This window comes from Sitophilus oryzae, unplaced genomic scaffold, assembly GCF_002938485.1.
Source record: "Sitophilus oryzae breed Bouriz unplaced genomic scaffold, Soryzae_2.0 scaffold_682_pilon_pilon, whole genome shotgun sequence".
Lineage (NCBI taxonomy): Eukaryota > Metazoa > Arthropoda > Insecta > Coleoptera > Curculionidae > Sitophilus > Sitophilus oryzae.
The window spans coordinates 4,524,756-4,548,740 of record NW_022147287.1 but is presented as its reverse complement, the minus strand read 5'-3'; the positions used below and the strand labels follow the sequence as shown (position 1 = coordinate 4,548,740).

The 23,985-nt window shown below is 30.9% G+C and overlaps 1 protein-coding gene and 1 long non-coding RNA gene across 3 annotated transcripts in view; one reads left to right on the top strand and one right to left on the bottom strand.

Annotated features, from left to right (window-relative positions):
• Positions 1–677: 677 nt before the first annotated feature.
• On the bottom strand, positions 678–1,727 carry LOC115887939. Its single transcript, XR_004051173.1, has 3 exons — positions 1,625–1,727; positions 1,416–1,565; positions 678–757 (listed from the first exon to the last, which is right to left on the bottom strand). It is a non-coding gene; the product is annotated as an uncharacterized LOC115887939 (long non-coding RNA).
• A 2,429-nt stretch (positions 1,728–4,156) lies between these two features.
• Positions 4,157–23,985, top strand: part of LOC115887937 (lutropin-choriogonadotropic hormone receptor-like) — an 89,296-nt gene continuing 69,467 nt past the window's right edge. The window contains exon 1 of one of the 2 annotated variants that reach the window (XM_030907472.1): positions 4,157–4,299. The gene's annotated coding sequence lies outside the window, so the exon portion shown is untranslated. Of the gene's footprint in view, positions 4,300–10,259; positions 10,356–23,985 lie in introns of those variants that run through there. The other variant, XM_030907471.1, reaches the window with a different exon arrangement.

The window sequence follows — 23,985 nt, the reverse complement described above, 5'->3', positions numbered from 1 at the left end:
GCCTATCGAATGCCGTGTTCCGTTCCTCTCTAGCCCTTATAGTTTCCGAGATATTAAGGGTTGAATTTTGGAAACGAGGTCCAAGTGCTAGAGATAGCAAAAATACCGTTATTTAATGATATGTTTACATACGGTACTAAATTTGCTATTTACCTCTTCGCTTTTATGTGTTCCTGATAGAAATCGGCGATTTTTGACTGGGTTTAAAATTTTTCGTGCGGTCTTTGACAAAAATTTAATTTTCTCGGATATGTATCAGGAGTACATAAGAGCGAAGAGGTAAATATTGGTACACAATTTAATCCTTACCTCTTCACACTTATGGGCTCCTGATAGAAATCGGTGATTTTGGGCAAGCATTAAAAATTTTCGTTCAATTTTTGTTAAAAGCTGAATTATCTTTGATTTGTATCAGGGGTACAAAAGGGCGAGGAGGTAAATTATGGAGGTATTATTTTTATATAAAAATACTGTCTATTCCAGAACAACTTGTTAAGTTGTTTAATATTAGGATATGTTATTTTGTAAATTTTAAATGGCTTTCTTTTTGTTCAGGATTAGACAGTAGTTTTAACTTTGGTTCAATAAAACTCATTTATTATTAATTATTATTTATTTACATATTATATTTTATTAACAAAGAGTAACAAATAAAAGTATATTAAAATCTAAGGAGCCGATGTCATGCTGATGTCTATGTTGATGTCTATGTTGAGGTAAAGAAATTTTCTGACTACCCTTCTGGAAAGTCTTGGTTCTGTAAGAAAAATATAAAGAAATAATTAATTATTTGTTACCTAACAAGCTTGATTAAAAACTATTACCGTATGAAATGAAGGAATATAGGAATCTTCGTAACATAGAAAACTTTTTTAATAGTAATACAAGGAAAAAATATGGTTAAGTTAACTGTATTTGTAATTTGTAATGCTAAAATTTGTAAAATTATTTGTAATAATTTGTAGAAATATTTTAATTATACTAATTAAAAAAGTAAAACCAAACTAAATGAGAAAATTCTCACTTTTTATATAGGCAACTAAATATACACGTTAATGTATTTATAATTGCCTATACATAGGTAATTTGTGGCGCCAAAGTGTTTTATTTGAAATTAGCAATTTATATCTACATTTACAAAATACAATAACATTAGGTATTTATTAAACACTAGTTGAAGCCTGGCGCATCCGCCACGACATCAAGAAAAAAAAATACTTTTTATTTTTTTTAATTAAATGAAAAACATAAAATCCGGCGACGACAGTTTTTAGAACAGCCAATTAGCTATCTTTTAGTAAAAAAGGCAACTTTCTAGAGCAAGTCGTTACTTCGGTAGAAACGACACAGATAAACATTAGCATTTTATATATGTAGATATCGATTGAAAAAAAACACCTTTTAGTATAATTTACCTAAAACTATTTAGCTGTCTCTTCAATGTTGAATTTAATCAACCAAATGGCATCTTGAAGAGGGTGGTTGAATTGAAGTGTGGCTGTCCTTGCCCAAAAATCCTTGTTCCAAAGCAGTACAATATCCCATTCGAAAATTAAAGAACTAACCTAGAAACAGAATAAAAAAAATCAATTGGAAAATAAACAAAATTTATATAAAACTATACAATTATTATATGTAGGCATCAATAGAAATAAATGAAAGACTTGGAAGTCTTATGAGAATAGCAATAATATAAACAATAACATAAATAAAAACAGTAAAGTTCGACATATGATGTGTCATTCTATTCAGAGTGTCATTTTCTATCGAATGAAGTAAAAATATACCGAGGGTGCTAGTTAAAAATCAAAAGTTGTTGTCATTTCTGCTGAAACAGGAAGTAACCAAAACAATTGAATACGTCAATCAATCCTAATTTATGTCATATAGTTACATACCAAATCTCATTTTTTTATCAAAAAAAGAAATAAAAAAGTTATAGGGGTGAGCCACTTTTGAGACGTACCCGGTATGTTATACTAATTTTTTTTTTGTCCTAGGCTTCTTAGTTTCTGAAGTACAGGGCTAATTTTAAAACATTTTTAAAATGCTGCAAAAGGCGAAATGATTTTCCCGTGATTTTTTCACGTGGAACCCACTGGCGTAACTTGTTTTTCTCTTGGAGCTGTCATTTTAGAAATACGACACAATCTTATTGTTTTTTAAATAAGACCCCCGGTATGTGTATACAGGGTAGTCCAAACTGTATTCCGTAAACTTCGGTAGCATATTCTACAGATCAAAATAGGTAAAAAAGTTCGTATAAATGTATGTCCTAAAATGCTTAGTTTCGGAGATACAGGGTGTAGAATTTTCATTTTTATTTCGATTCTTTCCAAATAATTTCTGAAGTAACGTCAATATTTGGATGAAAATTGGTATCTGGGAGTTTTGTAACACGAGAAATTTGATTTTGATGTCAAAATTACTCCTACTTCTAGGGGGCGCCACCTACATGTGTTTTAACTGTTTTGAAGAGTAATAACTTTTCGTCCGAACCGGTATAAAACTACTGACTGAAAAAATATACATTTCCATGAATTTTTACGTAAAAAATGTCTCTTGGTAAAAATCGCTATGAGTAACCGTTCTCAAGATATTTAGAATGGAAATAGTCAGTACATGTCATTATTGACAAAAAATAAGCACACGATGAGTATAGCTATTTAATTGAAATAATAAATTTTATTTTTTTTAAATTAATCATAATTTCTTCTGCGAAAAAATGATGATTAAACAATTTCTGTTGAACTTTTAGCACAACAAGATTTCAAATTTATGATTTCAGTTTAATAACTATTTAGTCAACATGTTTAATTATGTCAGTGATGACAGGTATTGATTTTGGTTTCCAAATATCTCGAGAACCATTACTCTTAGCGATTTATACCAAGAGACCTTTTTTATGTAAAAAAAGTCGTAAATGTATATTTTTTTACTCAGTAGTTTTATACACGTATGGACGAAAAGTTATTATTAGTTACTTCAAACTAGTTAAAAATATGTAGGTGGTGCCTTCTACAAGTAGGAGTCATATTGACATGAAAATCGAATTCCTCATGTCAGAAAACTTCCATCGACCAATTTTCATCCAAATATTGACGTTACTTCATAAATTATTTGGCAAAAATCGAAATAAAAAAATTAAACTTCTACACCTTGTATCTCCGAAACTAAGCATTTTAATACATACATTTTTACGAACTTTTTTACTTATTTTTATCTGCAGAATATGCTGCCAAAGTTTCCGGAATACAGTTCGGACCACCCTGTATATATGTATATTTTATTTTATTTGCTTTCTTATGAGCTTTCTAAAAATATAATATCATTGGCGTACAGGGGAGCCCGGGGGTGCCCCCCAGGTACTGCTGTGCACCCCCCATATAAATCCTGAATTATGACTCTTGGCTACGTATTAATTTTTATTTGCTTGAGATGTAGTAAAAATTACATTTTCTAGTTTTGTTTAGTTACTATTATTTTGTTGTATTCAAAAAATGTGTTAAATTTATTTTTTTTAGAAAATTTATAGGTATTTAAGTAATCTACGGGAACACGGTTTGATAACCAAGTCTCTGAAATGTATTGACAGAGAAATTCATATAAACGTTTTATTCAAAAAATGTGTTTTTTAAAATTATTTTTCATTTAAAAAAAAATAAAAGCCGTAGGCCCCCCGGCCCACCCCAGGGTAAATTGCTAGTTACGCTAATGTATAATACACCCTATAAATATTTTCATAAATCCATTACATATTTAACTTTTCAACATAAATCAACCAAGTTTAAAAAGTATTATTTAAATTGATTTAACCTGGACAGCTATTAGATAACCAAAATTTAGCCAATAACCAAAATTTGACGAATAAATTATTCGATTCCTTTGATATCCTAATTTAAACCTTCCGCCTATATTCAAACATCCAAAAATTGGACACTCTGTACAATTAGACAGGCATTCTCAGGATTTCCGCGTTTCAACACACCTGGAACATAGCGATAATAGCCTTTCCATATATTCCTAAACGCGTGTAAATAGTTGTGTAAAAAAAACGGCGCAAATCAAAACACGCGCACGCGTTTTGGGAAACCTCTCTGGTGAAAAACTTTTTGAAATCCATTGGCGCTAGTTTCAGAGCCGCGATTACCGCTGTTACAGCAGCGTAGAAAGCGCGAAATTTTGTCTAAATAGTCGTCAAAGCTTTGCGCGTTTGTCGGTAAAATAAACTCGGTAAAAGGAACGTTCCTATTTTGAAAGAAATAAACAATAATCTACAGAGTTTTAGACTTGTAACTGGTAAGTGAGAAAAAAAAAACAATTTAAATTAAATAAACATCAAATTATTAATATTTACAGATGTAAAGAAGTAATTCTTTCATATTCATACACCAAAAAATAAACAGTCAATAAATACAATACAGAGTGAGACTTAGATAAGTGCAAATATTTTCAGGACTGGTAGATATCAATAAGAGAAACATATTTCTTCTTTACCATTTTTCAAATAAGTCCAAAATAACCGAAATATTTAACTTTAAAAATTTCCCAAAAAAAATTTTTCGCTTAAATTTTGAGAACCACTGGATCTTTTCTGGGTGTTCCTTCTTGTAAATTTATTCTACTGTCTATAAAGGTTGCCATATTATTATGAAGATATTGTTTTTTAACTAAAAATTTAATGAAGATATGAAAACAAATGAAGATATTGTTTTTTTTAACTAAAAATTTAAAAAATTTAAAAATTCCAAATTTTCAATTTTTTTTGCAAAAACTTCTTAAACGTGTTTTTGGGGTCGAAATATACTACCCCTAAAATATTTGCACTTATTTGACACTCATCCTGTATAAACAATATCTACCGGGTGAGTCTCAAAAGTGGCTCATCCCCCAATAACTTTTATATTTTTCAGATAAAAAACGAGATTTGGTATGTTAGTATATGACATAAATTAGGATTGACTGACGTATTCAATTGTTTTTGGTCACTTCCTGTTTCACCGGAAATGACTATAACTTTTGATTTTTAAATGACACCCACTGTATTTTTTTACTTTATTTGATAGAAAATGACATTCTGGATAGAATGACATATCATATGTTAACTTTTGATATTCTCGCTTAATAAAAAATCGTATTTTAAAATTCAATCTAGAGTGCCATGGCTATGTTAAAAACACTAATACTTAATTAAAGAGCCTTGGAAAAATAGATTTGATCGTCTAATGTTTTTAGTGTCTTGTCCTGGTCAGTTAGAAAATGCCCATATCGTATTTTTAATCATATTACATCAATTTTTTTCAATTGAAACAAGGGTGGAAATAGCATATTTGGAAAACATATTTTTTTACGAATAATTTGGTACCACACACTTGGTATTTCGAGTCAAATTTTCGTTACGAACTGCAAGTTATAATTTGAAATAAACCACTTTTGAAAAATGTCAAAAGTTGACATATGATATGTCATTCTATTCAGAGTGTTATTTTCTATCGAATAAAGAAAAAAAATACCGAGGGTGCCATTTAAAAATGAAAAGCTGTAGTCATTTCCGGTGAAACAGGAAGTGACCGAAAACAATTGAATACGTCAATCAATCCTAATTTATGCCATATACAAACATACCAAATCTTGGGTTTTTAACTGAAAACATAAAAAAATATAGGGGTGAGCCATTTTTGTGACGCACCCGGTATACCTTGGCAGGTTCGTTTCTTTAAAATTCAGTAGAAGAGTTCTAAGCTTTTCTTGTATGGTTGTTTGATGTTAAATAGTTTTTCCTTTGTGTATTTTTTTTGCATATAACGACGCGACAGGAGGAAATACAGCTTTGTCGATTTTTCTTGTAGCAAAACATCTAAAATTCTTTTCAAGAAATGAATCCGCCGCGAAGGGCAACTTAATGGCCTGTAAAAAAACGATTGCCGACTTTTACCGACTGCACTACTGACTACTGTATTGAGACTGTCGCAGAACCATGTGTACTCTAGCTCCAACTATTTGTTTATAATTATAAAAAGTGAAACTAACCAAACGTAATAAATTTCCAAACTTCGCGTTCTTTTTATTAAGATTAACAGCCTCTCATAAAAAATCTCAGACTTAACAACTAACTACCTACTGTTGTTTAATGTTTGTAAATAATAAATATCAGCATTAGAAAAAATAACTGTCTTTTATTTATTATTAACAAATAAAAGGAGCATAGCTTTTATAATAGATGATATTAGGGACAGAGTATGTTTTGAATTGTTCAATTTATAAAAAGTCTAAATGGACAAATTTGTCTGGACAGATTTGCGAAATCATGTATTGACAAATAAAATTTACTTTTAGGTATTATAGAAAAATACTAGACAATATTTTTAATGTTAAAATTTTGTGTTAATAGAATATTATTAGGTACTCTATGAATAGTGTATGTATTCTTTTACTGTCAGAAAACATTTGAGTTCAGTGTTACATTTAACAGTAAACTGTCATTTGTACCATACATATCTGAACTTGTTCAGGATCTGACTGTCCCTAAAATAAAGTCTCTAAAGGAGAATTACAAATATATTATAAAACCTTTGTAATCTTATACGTATTGGCCAGAATAGGAAAGCTAATAAAACTAGGAAAAATAATTAGTCTGTTAAAATTTCTTAGTCTGCTAAGCTTATGTTTTTATAATATCTTTATAAATTATAGCGTGTATGTTATTCCGATGTATAAGCTAAATTATTGAAGAGTTTCATTAAAATCTATTTAGTAGTTTTTGCATGAAAGAGTAACAAAAAATGTGTACGTCCATCCATACCTTCATACACCAAAAAAAATTAACATTTTCGTGATTTTTCACGTAAAAAATATCTCTTGGTAAAAATCCCTACGAGCAACCGTTCTCTAGATATTCAGAATGGAAATAGTCAATACATGTAATTATTGAAAGAAAAACATGTTGAGTAGAACATGTTTAATTTATGTCAATGATGACAGGTATTGATAATTTAGATCCCAAATATCTCGAGAACCGTTACTTGTAGGGATCTTTAGCAACATACCTTTTTTAATTTTTTTTACTCAATATAGTTTTATATAGGTACGGACGAAAAGTTATTTCCAAATCAAACCAGTTAAAAGATATGTAGGTGGCGCCCTCTACAAGTAGCAGTCATATTTATATCAAAAACAAATTGCTCATATCAAAAAACTCCCAGACACAAATTTTCGTCCAAATATTGACGTTACTTCAGAAATTAGTTGGAAAAAATCGAAATAAAAATGAAACTTCTACACCCTGTATCTCCGAAACTAAGCCCCCCCATTTTAAGACATACATTTATACAAACTTTCTTACTTATTTTTATCTGCGGAATATGCTGCCGAAGTTTCCGGAATACAGTTCGGACCACCCTGTATTTTATACGACCCTTCTGTCCGACATCGTCGAGTTTTATGTTCAGTAAAAGACTATCATTAGACGCATCTTTTATAAGACCCTGTATATTAAACTGCTGACCTGAAAATTTAACAAAAATATTATTTTGCTTTATTAAAAGTCGGATATTTTCGATATTGGCACGCATTCGTATTATTTACCACCTGGAAAATGACAAGCTTCAACAGTTTTAAAATAAAATGCGGAAATTATGACTCAATAATGAGATTTTCACAGCAAAATTGTTATGAATGAGTTTAATTTAAGTGAATTATAAAGTAGGTACAATTTATTTATGTGGATTTGGTGCAAATATTGCTGAATACATTTTCGGTTAGTTTTAAGAAATTTGGTATTTTAATATTGTTTACAGACTTTCCCAACCTAAATTATGGTCTAAAGAGTTGAATCAATTTTTAAATATATTATACAATGTATTATACAGGGTGGGCCATTTTTTAGAAGTAGAACTTTAACAGTAGATAAGAAAATTTGATTTAAAACTATTCTTTTTTATTAATAAATACTGTATAAGATTTGCCCAACGAGTATGTGTGTACCGAGACTAAGAAATACATGAATACCCATTAATTTGCATCACCAGTAATAATTTTATTAGACAACCATGCTTAGAGTTATAATAATTAATTATCAAAGTGCCGATATAAACACTGGACGAATAATATAATAAATCGAAATAGACTTTTATTAGTTCAAAATACAAATATGGTCTCAACCACAAGTATTATTATTAAGAAATCATCAGGGAAAACTACTAAACTACAGATAAAGACCGAATCATATTATAGAACTTTTTTTATTTATTTTTTATTTCTACTTTTATTTTTTTTATTTTCTTTTTCTTTATTTTTCTTTTCTTTTTTATTTCCTTTTTTATTTCTTTTTTATAATTTTTGCTTTGAATTATAAATGACATAAGAAACTATGATCTGTCGCTCTTGGGTATCTGTCAAATCTGACGTAAATATGTATTTAAAGTGGATTTATTGGCTGAATTTTAAAACACCTTACTTGGAAAAGTTGTTTATTTTTTAAGTTTACATAAGCTATACCGGGTGTTTCTCAAAGTAGCTCATCCTTATATCTTTTTTATTTATTTCAGATAAAAAACAAATTTGGTATGACAAACCTCGAGATTCTTGATCCTATAGCCACCTTATATGCATCTCTGTTCAATACTGTTTAGTGGGCAGCATCGAAATGATTGTACAAAGCTCTTAAATTAATATTAAATAATTTAACAAACACTTAATTAAAAAATCTATTATTATCTAGCTGCAACATAATTAAATATAAAAATCATAAAAGTATTTACAGCTCTTCTTTACAGGTTGTAACATCTTATAAACGCTGCGAAGTTCAGATAATAAATCAGAATTACGTCCATGCTTGTTCATAAAGGCGCAGCATTTCACTAATGTAAAACAACAATACGTAACTCGAGAACCATTACTCTTAGCGATTTCTACCAAGAGACCTTTTTTATGTAAAAAAAGTCGTAAATGTATATTTTTTTACTCAGTAGTTTTATACACGTATGGACGAAAAGTTATTAATCTTCACACTAGTTAAAAATATGTAGGTGGTGCCCTCTACAAGTAGGAGTCATATTAACATGAAAATCGAATTTCTCATATCAAAAAACTTCCATCGACCAATTTTCATCCAAATATTGACGTTACTTCATAAATTATTTGGAAAAAATCGAAATAAGAAAATGAAACTTCTACACCCTGTATCTCCGAAGCTAAGCATTTTAGAACATACATTTATACGAACTTTTTTACTTATTTTTATCTGCAGAATATGCTGCCAAAGTTTCCGGAATACAGTTCGGACCACCCTGTATATATGTATATTTTATATTTTTTGCTTTCTTATGAGCTTTCTAGAAATATAATATCATTGGCGTAACTACAGGGGAGCCCGGGGGCGCCTCCCCCCCAGGTACTGCTGGGCACCCCCCAGATAAATCCTGAATTATGACTCTTGGCTACGTGTTAATTTTTATTTGCTTGAGATGTAGTAAAAATTACGTTTTCTAGTTTTGTTTAGTTACTATTATTTTGTTGTATTCAAAAAATGTGTTAAATTTATTTTTTTTAGAAAATTTATAGGTATTTAAGTAATCTACGGGAACACGGTTTGATAACCAAGTCTCTGAAATTTATTGATAGAGAAATTCATATAAACGTTTTATTCAAAAAATGTGTTTTTTAAATTATTTTTTATTTAAAAAAAAAACAAAAGCCGTAGGCCCCCCTGGGATCAACACCAGGCCGCTCCCCCCCGGGCCCACCCCAGGATAAATTGCTAATTACGCTAATGTATAATATACCCTATAAATATTTTCATAAATCCATTACATATTTAACTTTTCAACATAAATCAACCAAGTTTAAAAAGTATTATTTAAATTGATTTAACCTGGACAGCTATTAGATAACCAAAATTTAGCCAATAACCAAAATTTGACGAATAAATTATTCGATTCCTTTGATATCCTAATTTAAACCTTCCGCCTATATTTAAACATCCAAAAATTGGACACTCTGTACAATTAGACAGGCATTCTCAGGATTTCCGCGTTTCAACACACCTGGAACATAGCGATAATAGCCTTTCCATATATTCCTAAACGCGTGTAAATAGTTGTGTAAAAAAAAACGGCGCAAATCAAAACACGCGCACGCGTTTTGGGAAACCTCTCTGGTGAAAAACTTTTTGAAATCCATTGGCGCTAGTTTTAGAGCCGCGATTACCGCTGTTACAGCAGCGTAGAAAGCGCGAAATTTTGTCTAAATAGTCGTCAGAGCTTTGCGCGTTTGTCGGTAAAATAAACTCGGTAAAAGGAACGTTCCTATTTTGAAAGAAATAAACAATAATCTACAAAGTTTTTGACTTGTAACTGGTAAGTGACTTAAAAAAAACAATTTAAATTAAATAAACTTCAAATTATTAATGTTTACAGATGTAAAGAAGTAATTCTTTCATATTCATACACCAAAAAATAAACAGTCAATAAATACAATACAGAGTGAGACTTAGATAAGTGCAAATATTTTCAGGACTGGTATATATCAATAAGAGAAACATATTTCCTCTTTACCACTTTTCAAATAAGTCCAAAATAACCGAAATATTTAACTTTAAAAATTTCCCAAAAAAAATTTTTCGCTTAAATTTTGAGAACCACTGGATCTTTTCTGGGTGTTCCTTCTTGTAAATTTATTCTACTGTCTATAAAGGTTACCATATTATGAAGATATTGTTTTTTAACTAAAAATTTAATGAAGATATGAACACAAATGAAGATATTGTTTTTTAACTAAAAATTTAAAAAAAATTCAAAAAATTCCAAATTTTCAATTTTTTTTGCAAAAAACTTCTTAAACGTGTTTTTGGGGTCGAAATATACTACCCCTAAAATATTTGCACTTATTTGACACTCATCCTGTATAAACAATATCTACCGGGTGAGTCTCAAAAGTGGCTCATCCCCAATAACTTTTTTATTTTTTCAGATAAAAAAACGAGATTTGGTATGTTAGTATATGACATAAATTAGGATTGACTGACGTATTCAATTGTTTTTGGTCACTTCCTGTTTCACCGGAAATGACTATAACTTTTGATTTTTAAATGACACCCACTGTATTTTTTTACTTTATTTGATAGAAAATGACATTCTGGATAGAATGCCATATCATATGTTAACTTTTGATATTCTCGCTTAATACAAAATCGTATTTTAAAATTCAATCTAGAGTGCCATGGCTATGTTAAAAACACTAATTCTTAATTAAAGAGCATTGGAAAAATAGATTTGATCGTCCAATGCTTTTAGTGTCTTGTCCTGGCCAGTTAGAAAATGCTCATATCGTATTTTTAATCATATCTCAATTTTTTCAAATGAAACAAGGATGTTTCATTAGCATATTTGGAAAAAATATTTTTTTGCGGATAATTTGATACCACACTTGGTATTTCGAGTCAAATTTTCGTTACGAACCGCAAGTTATAATTTCAAATAAACCACTTTAAAATTTTTTAAAGTGGTTTTTTAAAGTTTTATTTTTTGACATTTGTCAAAAGTTGACATACGATATGTCATTCTATTCAGAGTGTTATTTTCTATCGAATAAAGTAAAAAATACCGAGGGTGCCATTTAAAAATCAAAAGCTGTAGTCATTTCCGGTGAAACAGGAAGTGACCGAAAACAATTGTATACGTCAACCAATCCTGATTTATGTCATGTACTAACATACCAAATCTTGTTTTTTTAACTGAAAAAATAAAAAAGTTATAGGGGGTGAGCCACTTTTAAAAGTTCAGTAGAAGAGTTCTAAGCTTTTCTTGTATAGTTGTTTGATATTTTAAATAGTTTTTTCTTTGTGTATTTTTTGCATATAATGACGCGACGGGAGGAAATACAGCTTTGTCGATTTTTCTTGTAGCAAAACATCTAAAATTCTTTTCAAGAAATGAATCCGCCGGCAAGATATAAGAGCAACTTAATGAGCTGTAAAAAAAGTTTTGCTGACTTTTACCGACTGTACTACTGACCTGTATTGAGACAATTTTCTGATACACGATGCACCGTCGCAGAACCATGTGTACTGTAGCTCCAACTATTTGTTTATAATTATAAAAAGTGAAACTAACCAAACGTAATAAATTTCCAAACTTCGCGTCCTTTTTATTAAGATTAACAACCTCCCATAAAAAATCTCAGACTTAACATCTACTGTTATTTAGTGTTTGTAAATAATAAATATCAGCATTAGAAAAAATAACACTCCTTAATTTATTATTAACAAATAATGCCAATATGTGGGTAGCTTTTATAATACATAATGTAAGGGACAGAGTATTTTTGAATTATTTAATTTGTGAAAAGTATTAAGGCCCCCATACACTTCGGTTATTTTGCACGGTTTTGTCCGAACCGGTAGGACTGTTCAATTAAAAACGTCGGTGTATGTGTGTTCGGTACAGTTTTACCCTTTAACCAATAATGTGTCTTCGCCAGAAATTTTAACCGTACGGTTCCTGTTTGTACCTGTTTGTTCCTACCCCATAGTGTATGAACATTATACTCGTACACTATGGGATAACAGTTTTATACAAGCCAGTGGCGTCAGCAGTTCTTTATAATTTCTTTTCGCCAGAAATTTTAACCGTACGGTTCCTGTTTGTACCTGTTTGTTCCTACCCCATAGTGTATGAACATTGTACTCGTACACTATGGGATAACAGTTTTATACAAGCCAGTAGCGTCAGTAGTTCTTTATAATTTTTTTTCGCTGCATAGCACCATTTTTTTCTACCCTTTTCAGGATTTTCTTTCTTTATTTTTATTTTTAAGCTTTTTCGAATCTAAGAAATGGGACGCGTTGGAGGTTCTATCGCGCGGTTTTAAATGCACGGTTAAAATCGAGCAAAATAACCGAAGTGTATGGGAGCCTTTGGACCGGACACAAGTGGAAAAATTTTTCTGGACAGATTTGCGATATCATGTATTGACAAATATAATTTACTTTCAAGTATTATAGAAAAATACTAGACTAGTATTCTTTATATTAAAATGTGTGTTAATAAAATATTATTACATTCTATAAATAGTGTATGTAATATATTACTGTCAAAAAATATTTTGTTTGAGTTTAGCGATATATTTAACAGTAAGCTGTCATTTCTATCACACCTATCTGAACTTATTCAGGATATGTTGAAGTCTCTTAAGAGAGGTTCTCACATGTCAGTCTTACTGAAGAAGACTGACTAATTCAGTGTTACTGAAAGACGGAAAACGGCGCTTGTATTACACGTTTCACTTTGCTAGTTGAATACATTTAGTAAGAATAGTCCAGTGATTCCCAGGGGCACACTGCACAAAAGGTGCTCGTGTACTCCCAGGGCACACGGCACGATGCAAATTCTCATCGTTAGATCTAATTATTACATTTTCTAACGAGTTTTTGCAGTTTGCAGCAGGGGGCGAAACCGGTCAAAATTTGAAAGTCGTCTACAAGAAAAAAATTGTTTCAATTTTTTTTATTTGATTCATTGATGGGGTGTCGTAGTGCACAAAGGTTTGTCAAAATATCAAGAAAAGATGGGCCTCTAGAGCCCCATCTACATTTTGAGTTTCAATTCAAAAATCTATACTAATATATAAAATCCTTAAGTGACTGACATACTGATTAATCACGATCCTGCTCAAACCACTCAACGTAAGAAGCTCAATTTTGGCATGCAGGTTGATTCTAGGGTGTAGAGGTTCGATAAGAAGGGATTTGTCGAAATTCCAGTTCCAAGAGGGTGAAACGACCCCTCAAATATTACAATATTTTTTATTTAAAACACGGTCAAGTTTCCGAAAAAAAGCTTAAACACGTGTATTTTATTTTGTTATTTTACATATTTTAAGATTTTTTAAAGATGTATACAGGGTGTTTCGAAAAATCTGGTCATTGATTAATCACGATCCTGCTTAAAGCGCTTGACGTAAAAAGCTGATTTTTGGAAAACAGATTGACTTTAGGGTGTAGAGGTTCGATAAGAAGAGATTTTTTGAAACTCGAATTCTAAGGGGGTGAAACTATCCCTCAAATATTAAAATATTTTTTATTTTTCGGAAAAAACTCTTAAACACGTATATTTTATTTTGTTGTTTTACATATTTTAAGATTTTTTATAAATTTATACCGGGTGTTTCATAAAATATGACCATTGAGTAATCACGATTCTGCTTTTTAACTGCTTGACGTTTAAAGCTGATTTTTGACAAACGGATTAACTGTGGGGTGTAGAGGTTCGATAAGGAGGGGTTTCTCGAATCTCACATTCCAAGAGGGTGAAAACGCCCCTCAAATATTACAATATTTGTTATTTAAAAAACGGTTAGTCTTTCGGGAAAACGCTTGGACAAGCATAATTTATTTGTTTTTTTTTACATATTTTGAAATTTTGTAAAAAATCATACAGGGTATTCCAAAAAGTTGGGTAATTTCTTAACCACGATTCTGCATAAACTGCTTGACGTAAAAAGCTTATTTTTGGCAAACGGATTTTTCGAAAGCCACATTCCAACGAGATGAAACTACCCCTCAAATATTACCAAGTTATATAATAATATCGACATATTGTTTTTTCTCATGCTGACATAAATGTGATAAAATTTTATCCAGTTTGTATGTTAATGGCAATTCTTGCTTTGCTTTATTATCACCATTACAAATGATTAATTCGACGCGAACGAAGTCGCTGGTACACGCTAGTAATTTATAAAACACTAAAAACTTCTCTGAAATCAGTGTTTTATTCATTAAAAATCTTTATTATTAGACGTGCCTTTTAAAAGACACCCTGTATATTCGCGTGCTGGCCTGGATATTTAACAAAAATATTATTTTGCTTTATTAAAAGTCGGATATTTTCGATATTGGCACGGATTCGTATTATTTAACACCTGGAAAGTGACAAGCATCAACGGTTTTGAATTTTCGCTAATAATAAAATAAATTATTGTGGAAATTATGACTAAGTAATGAGATTTTAGGACAAAATCGTTATGAATGAGTTTAATTTAAGTGTATTATAAAATATGATGTATTTATGCGGACTTGGTGCAAATAATGTCGAATAAATTTTCCGTTATTTTTGAGAAATTTGTTATTTTAATTTTGTTTACTACAGACTTTTGCAACCTAAATTATGTTCTTAGTAGTTTAAACAGTGTATACCTAATACAAAGTGGACCATTTTTTAGTAGCGGAGTTTTAACGTTAGATAAGAAAATTTACTTTCAAAATATTATTTTTATCAATATATAGAATATATGAAAAATGGCTGGTTTTAATATACTTACAAAGCTAATATTAAAAAAAAGTCGATTATTTTTAACAGTACTCGAACTCAGTACTAGAAATTTAAACCAAATATGGTATACATCCCTAAATTTGATTACTCAGCTGAATATCAAATTTTGTCTAATTTCAAAATATACAGGGTGTTCAAAAAAAATGTGCCATCTCTCGTGGGCAGATTCCTCATGTAAAAATAAGATATGTATATATTTCATATCAACATGAGCCCGATGCTGCTTTGTTTCGTAGCTACCGGAGATTCAAATTTTCTGCATTCTTTTTTTTTCTTCATTTTCTTTCATTTCAATTTATTGCAATTTTCTTCCAAGTGCTTTTAGCGATTCGAATCAAATTTGGCGGGTAAAATTTATTATGATTGCTACATATCTTAATGCTAAAAAAGTGTCGATAAATTCACCAGGGACGTGCATATGGGTTATCACTGGAATATTAAAAAAAAACGATATCGTATTACCAAATGCTACATTTTGTGCTCTTACATGAAATTGAATGCTGGACTCTGAAAGTGACCACTGTGAGAAAGATTGAAGACTTTGACATGTGGTTATTTCTTTGGATGCTGAAGATACTTTGAACGGAGCACATGTCAAATGAACTTGAAAAGGGAAATTAGGAAATTCAATACTTTTTTTAAGAATAATACTACTAATAGATGATGACATCAACTTTACATCGGTTTCATGAGAAATGCATGCAAAGCTATTAATTTGGGACACCTAGATTAATTTTATTAGACGGTAAACTGTGCTTCAAAATTTATTATTGAAGTTGTAATAAAAAAATTATCAAAGTGCCGATATAAATACTGTAAGAATAATATAACAAATACTATTCCCAAATAGAGTTTTATTAGCTCAAAATACGAATATGGTCTCGACCACAAGCATTATTATTAATCAATCATCAGGGAAAATTACTGAAATTATTAGCTTAATAATTAATATAACAAACTACAATGTCATTAACAATACTAATAATATTTACTTTTATTATAAGAGAGATAAATTAAAAGTTAAAGTTATATTTATATTTCTCTTATTATTTATTTATGTTAACAAAATACAGGGGTCGCTTTTATGTATGGAAACGGTCGATTATTAGATAAAATATAGGAGGTACCGCAAAAAGTTAAATATAAAAGTTATAGGGTTTATAAATATCTATTATTATTATCTATATAGGGTCGGTTATAAAGTCGTGGCACATCAAAGTTTCATTTTTTAAATAGAACTCCCTGTATATTATTGCATATTTCGGTTCTTCCTTCAATTCTAAGCAAAAATCGAAATACACAAAATGTACCTCATACCAATCGTTTCCGTGTTATTGACTTTTGAAAATATCACTTAAACAATTTGATTTAATTAATTTCGATATGTTCAGTTTCATTTAACGATGCCATTTTGCCGAAACTGTCGTGATACTTAATAATATTTGTGACATTAGTTCTCAAGTTATCATTTATAGATGTATAAAATGAGAGTATAGCAAGTCTGGAAATTACAGAATTTTAACATTTCAATTTTTCAATTTATGTACATTGTGTATTACGATTATTGTTTAAAATTGAAGGAAGAATTGAAATATGCAATAATATACAGGGGGTTTTATATAAAAAAAATAAAGTTTTTTGTGGCACAACTTTACGACCGACTCTGTATACTTAAATTTACTAGTAGCTAATAGAAATTTAAAAACCAATTACAACAGTATCACAGTTTCGGCAGAATGGCATCATTAAATCAAACCAAACATATCGAAATTAATTAAATCGAATTGTTTAAGTAATATTTTCAAAAGTCTTTCTTCTTTCTTTCTCAGCCTGGTTCCATCCTATCTTATCCATTGTCTTCCCGCCACTGCCCTGACGTCATCGACCCATCTCTTTTTTGGTCGGCCCACACTTCTTGTTGTTCCCCTAGGTCTCCATAGGATTACTTTTTGGGGCCATCGGTCTGGATCCTGTCTTGCCACATGTCCTATCCATTGCCACTTCAGACTTGCCACTCTTTTAACGACATCTATTAATTTTGTTTTTTGACGTATGTGGGTATTCCGTATTTTTTCCCTAATGGTGACTCCCAACATGATTCTTTCCATGGCTCTTTGTGCTACTCGTAGTTGTTCTTCTGTTTTTCTAGTAATTGCCATAGTCTCTAAGCCATACGTAAGCACAGGTAGAATGCAGCTGTCGTAAGCCTTTTTCTTTGGGTTCATGGGCATCTTTTTATCGTTGAAAATATCGCTCATATTTCCAAATGCTACCCATGCCAAATGGATCCTGCGTTTGATCTCCGTATTTTGGTTATCCTTGCCCAGCTTGATTTTATGACCTAAATATATATAATGGTCTACGTTTTCAATAATAACGTTGTCAACGGTAATGTTATGGATATTGTTGCTCATTATCTTGGTCTTCTTGAAGTTTATTTTAAGGCCAATTTTCTGGGATTGGTCATTTAGCTCATTTAGCATGGTGTTTAGTTCTTGAATGTCGGTGCTCAGCAAGACAATATCGTCTGCGAACCTCAGATGGCTAAGGTGTACCCCATCGATGTTTAGACCTCTATTTTCCCATTCTAATTTCTTGAAGACATTTTCCAGTGCCAGTGTAAATAACTTGGGAGAGATGGTATCTCCTTGTCTCACGCCCTTTTCAAAAGTCAATAACTCGGAAACGGTTGCTTTGAGATACATTATGTGTTTTTCGATTTTTGCTTAGAATTGAAGGAAGAATTGAAATATGTAATAATATACAGGGGGTTCTATTTAAAAAAATGAAACTTTGATGTGCCACGACTTTATGAACGACCCTGTATACTTAAATTTACTACTCACTAATAGATATTTAAAAATCGTATAACTTTTGTATTTAACTTTTTGTGGTACCTCCTATATTTTACCTAATAATCGACCGTTTCCATATATAAAAGCGACCCTGTATATAAAACGCTCTATGTTCAATACTGTATAATGGGCAACATCGAAATGATTGCACAAAGCTCTTAAATTAATATTAAATAAATTAACAAACACTTAATTAAAAAAATTATTATTATCTAGCTGCAACATAATTAAATATAAAAATCATAAAAGTGTATTTGTAGCCCTTCTTTACGAGTTGCATGCTTTTATGCCCTTAAACGCTGCGAAGTTCAGATAATAAATCAGAATTACGTCCATGCTTGTTCATAAAGGCGCAGCATTTCGCTAATGTAAAACAGAGAATTACTTACTACTTAGATATTTATAAGGAGACAAAGAATATTAGACGTTTTATGAAGGCTTTGTTTAAAATTAAGGAAAATATTACGTTAGAGCGAATAAGTAAATTTAAGTCAAGTTAATTTTAAAAGCTTTAAAAACGAAAAAATAAAGAATTTATCTTAAAAGTTTGATGTTAATGGGAGATGGAGTCTCGAAGAAATTTTTCAGAATTTACGACCTAGAAAAATCAAAGATTTTCCGGACTGTCACGGTTTTTTTTAACAGAACACTGCCTCCTTAATGAACATTTCAGTCGATTGAGAAGACATGTATGTCCTGCCTTAGAGGATAATTATTTGTCTCTCCAATATAAGACTCATCGCATTCACAAGGTACTTATTGGTAGCTGCCCTCTTTCTCTTGTGTTGTTTTAACAATTCCGATCTTGTTTTTGTTAAAATGCATCTTTTAATAGCCGCAGACTTGAAAACAGTTAATAATGTTATACTTGTCATAATGATATCATATATTTGAAAGAATTTCCTATTTTATTTTTGTAAGTTTTGTAAAATTTAATCAATCTGTTTCAGTAATTTGTTATAAAAAAATTTAATTATAAAAAATTGCATAAAAATAGAGAAACAGTTATAAATATTAAAATTATTTTACGCTGCTTTTTCGGTAAATTTATTTTGTATTAATTAATATTGAAGTACTTAGTTATAAAAGGGTTTCATGAATATTCATTTCACTAACTTGGCATTTGGGATTATTATTAGGTTTGGAATTATTCAGATTCAGTAATCCATAGCTTTAGATTAACGGTCTAAAAGTCCTTCTAGGATCCATAACTTTGAGGAACTAGGGTAACTGTAACTCTAGTTGGATTTTCATCATACTTATAGCAAGTGATGAAAATGACGCCTTTATTAGCTATACAGGGTGTCCCAGAAATAAGTGCAGATATTTTAAGGGGTGGTAGATTTGGTCAAAAGAAACATCTTTTCTCTTCACCAAACCTTCAGTAAATATAAATACACACACCGAAAAAGTCTAGGGATATTACAATTTTATCCAGCCATCGTCAGTAATCTTATTATTTGCATTTCTGATATAATAAAATTAAAATAAACAAATAGTTTACAGGACGTATTGGAAATAAAAATGCGAAATTTACCGAATTTTTCAAATTTACCTTGATTTTTATTGAACTCAAAAAAATACACACATTTTTTTATATTCTAAACTGTGAATTAAAAAAAAAGATAAAACCATTTTTACTTAATAAAGGGTATGGCCTCCTCTACTGTTCATTACAGCCCTACATCGTCTATCCATGCTCCTGATCGGGTTGTCGATCTCTTCTTGAGGTACAGCCTGCCACGCTGCGTTCACGGCCCGAACCAGATCCCTACGAGTTTCACGAGGCATACCCATTCTCAAAATTCTTCTTTGGAGCGAGTCCCATACGTGCTCGATGGGGTTGAGGTCAGGAGATTGTGCCGGCCAGGGTAAGATGTTTAATTGATGAGCATTGATAAACTCACTTACCACTCTGGCTGTATGAGGCCGTGCATTGTGATGCATGAAAATAAAGTTTCTCCCAAAATCATTGGCATATGGTAACACGACAGGCTCAAGAATTAAATCACGATATTTGATTTCTGTTAGAAACCTTTCAAGAAAAACGAGATCGGTTTTTCGGCCTAACTGGACTCCTCCCCAGACCATAACTGTTCCACCTTGATAAGGGTGCATTTCCTGAACATGATCCAACCGAATAAGATTTCCCGGTTGTCTCCATACCCTAAGCCTTCTCGAATCCGGATGAATTCCAAAGCGTGACTCATCAGTGAAGAGAACATTGGCCCATTGTTCATTCGACCACTGAACATGATCTTGGGCCCACAAATATCGTACCTCTCGATTTCCTCTCGTTAAGGGTTGATCTCTCCAGGGGCGTCTGCTTCTTAAGTTGACCTGTCTTAATCTATTGCGAACAGTGTCAGGACTAACGGTTACATTATGTGTTTCCTGGAGAATTAAACTAAGCTCTGGTGCTGTAAGAGTCGGTCGGCGTCGAGCATTTAATTGTAAAAATGATCTTGCTGAGGGGTAGTAATGCGATGTCGCCCTGTGTGCCTTTCAGCAACATCACCACTTTCACGGTAGCGTGCACTTAATCGCGATATTACACTTTGCGTTGTATTTAATGCTCTAGCTACGTCGATTTGGCGCATTCCAGCTTCGAGCATACCCATGGCCCTTAGCATTTCATCTCTGTTAAGATGTCTACGCTCCATAATGTCGTTTAATACTAAACATAGTTATTTGAATGAATTCTGGTCAGTTATCATAAAAACATAGCCAGTACAGGTTAAATTCGAACAATTGATGCTAGGTGCTTTTTATATATTTGACAAAAAATGCACAAACACTTCTGCAAATATCCCAAATTTAGAAATAACTAGTGTGACTACTTCGTTTCAATCGAAGTAGAAAGAATCGGCCTACAAATATGTGGTTATTTATTCAAAACATTTATTTTTAACTTTAATAAAATGATATCCCTAGATTTTTCCGGTGTGTGTATGTTCAGTATGGATAATATAGGAGGTGGCAACACTGCAATGTTTAGATACACCGTAGAGAAATCTCAGGAGAATAAACAAATGGCACTGAAAAGTTTTTTAAAATTTCCCGGAAGATGTCAAGAAAAATATAAAAATTTCAACAATATTTTTTTGCAAAAAAAACTGCATAGGCGTGTTTCCGGGGCCGAAATATATTACCAGTTAAAAAATCTGCACCTATTTCTATGACACCCTGTATATCACCGGCTGAAGTTCCTGACAAAAAAAGGTTTAGAATTTTTTGACAAATTTGAAATTAAATCTGCGTTTTGTTTAGTTAAAACTACGATTTCAGTTGCAATTATATACTAAAATCATACGTATACTTAATAGTCGGAATGAGCAACTTGCCTCGCGTCTCTACTCCATGGGTGTGTGGCCGAAGGAAATATATATCATATTTCAGAAATCTGCCTAAGGCTTAGCTCCTTATCCTGTTGTTTTAAGCCAAACTCAAAATTCCAAACACACGTGCTTTGATTAAGGCTTGATTAAGGTTTGCAGAGCTTCAGTATTTGCCATAAAATAACTAGCAATTTGTTACAAAACCATATAAATTATATATCACTGTAATCACAAAACTTCAATCTATTTCCGTATTGTAACGGAATTTTAAATTATGTCTTTATTTTTGGAGAAAATTTAGTTCAAACATAAGAAATATTTTGTTGATGATCGACCATCAAAATCCTAAAAATAGAGAAGTTGTCTAAAAATGTGCTACAATACGGATATAATATAATCCTTTGTATTTAATTTCTTTCTTCATTTGTGTAAAAATACCTAGCCAGTTTGACATAAAACGTCAAATGCCAAACGCTTATTTTTCTACTTTGTCGGACTATAGTGAAAAAGACTCTTAAATTTTCTTAAATAACCTATATCATTATATTTCCTTATGAGATAAAAAAAATAAAATTTAATCCAAATAATTTATTATTCAAATCATTTCTACCCTAATTGGCCTAACCTAAAAACGCAATTGTTTATCTCAAAACTGGAAAAACAACGCCAGGAAAAAAAGTCGCGTGATGATTAATAGGAGGCAATTGAGTGACAGATTAGTGTCTTCCATTTATTAATGTCCTGCGATATCCAGTCTGTATATCGCCCTATAAAACCTTAATTAAGGACATATATACGTAGAGTGTTTGGCTGGGATAAAGAAAAAAACACAACTTGTTTACGACGTTAAGGAGAGTTTAAAAGAACACAAATATTAGGAAGCGCATATCCAGAATTTTTAATTACATATTTCAATATTCATCAAATTTAATATTTTATACAGAGTGTCCAGATAAAAAAATGCACACTTGAAGAATCTCGAAAACCGAAAGAATTACATAGATATGATGATATGATTTAAACAGGAAAAAGTTTTTTTTCTGAACTCTACCCAACGTCATGTTTTTAAATCTAAAAAAATACTTTCAAAGATATTTGAGAAAAAACTGATTTTTCGGATTTCTTTCTTTTCTCACTCCCAAATGAAAAGGTATATACAATCCAAAATTTTACGTTCCCTATGGTATTTTTCTTGCTCTACAAATTGGTATTATTAGAGTTTCAATCTGACATTTCGTTTCCGAGATATCATCATTAACTTTATTTGTTTAATTTGAATCTCTCTATATTTTTTATATACTTAATTACGAATATATTAAGAATATTATTTGTCATACATTTTTTGGACAAGATCATAAGCTTCTAAAAAAGGAAATATTAATGTAGGTATATAAAAAATTAATGTTAAATCTGTATCATCATACCTCAAATAGAGCCAGAAAAAAATGAAACCAAATCGGAAAAAACAAGAAAAGATAAAGTAAAATAAGAAATAAATTAAAATAAAAAAATATAAAAGAAAATTTAATTCATATTCCTATTATAATTTGCACAAAAATATATTATTACCTCAAAAACACACATATAAAATATTACATTGACGCAAAACACCCTGTATATTTGTTCCATCTATTTAGATTACATAATTTACGATATTTTAATCTAAACAAATAGGCTTTTAATTATACAATTACGGCTGTTAACCCCTGTTAATTAGATACGGTCGGTTCCTAATGTGTTTGCTATCGTTATCAATCCATCAATGAGCCTGTAATATACAGGGTGCATCAAATATAGTACTTCGAAAAGTTCCTTACTTTAAATAATAATTAACATTGACTAATTTTAATAGTTTAACATAATATGTATGAATAACAGTTAGTTTGATATCTACTTGATTCACAAAACAGTTGATGGAAATGCCTAAATAGACTTGTAAATAATAAAACAAAACTCGTGTTTTTATTTTACCACAGCCCATATAGCACGTCCAAATGAAACTACGTTTCTACAAGGGAGACACATGAGAAACAACATATGTTAAAGTGAATCTAAGTGTTCATCTAGTTCTAACATATACATATGAGTTACATGCAGGTTTATATTGATAGAATTGTGTGATACAGTGTTTACTAGTTGTATACGGTATGTACTCAAGATTCTAAAGAGTTTTTTTGTACCGTAACAAATAATTATTAAAATGATGAAATCTGACGTTGGTACATGAGACATACAATGTATAAGTCATATGTATGTGTGATACTTCGTATCATAGTTGTACCTATAGTACACACCTTGTAAAAATGTGACGTATAGTATACACATAATATAAATATCTATATAGACACTTTGTAATCGTGTACTGTTGTGTCTACATTCTAGCATGAAATGAAGGTGTGCGCATGCGCGGATAGCCTCAGCGTAGATACACCGACCAAGTGTATCTTATGTGTCCTCTCTCCT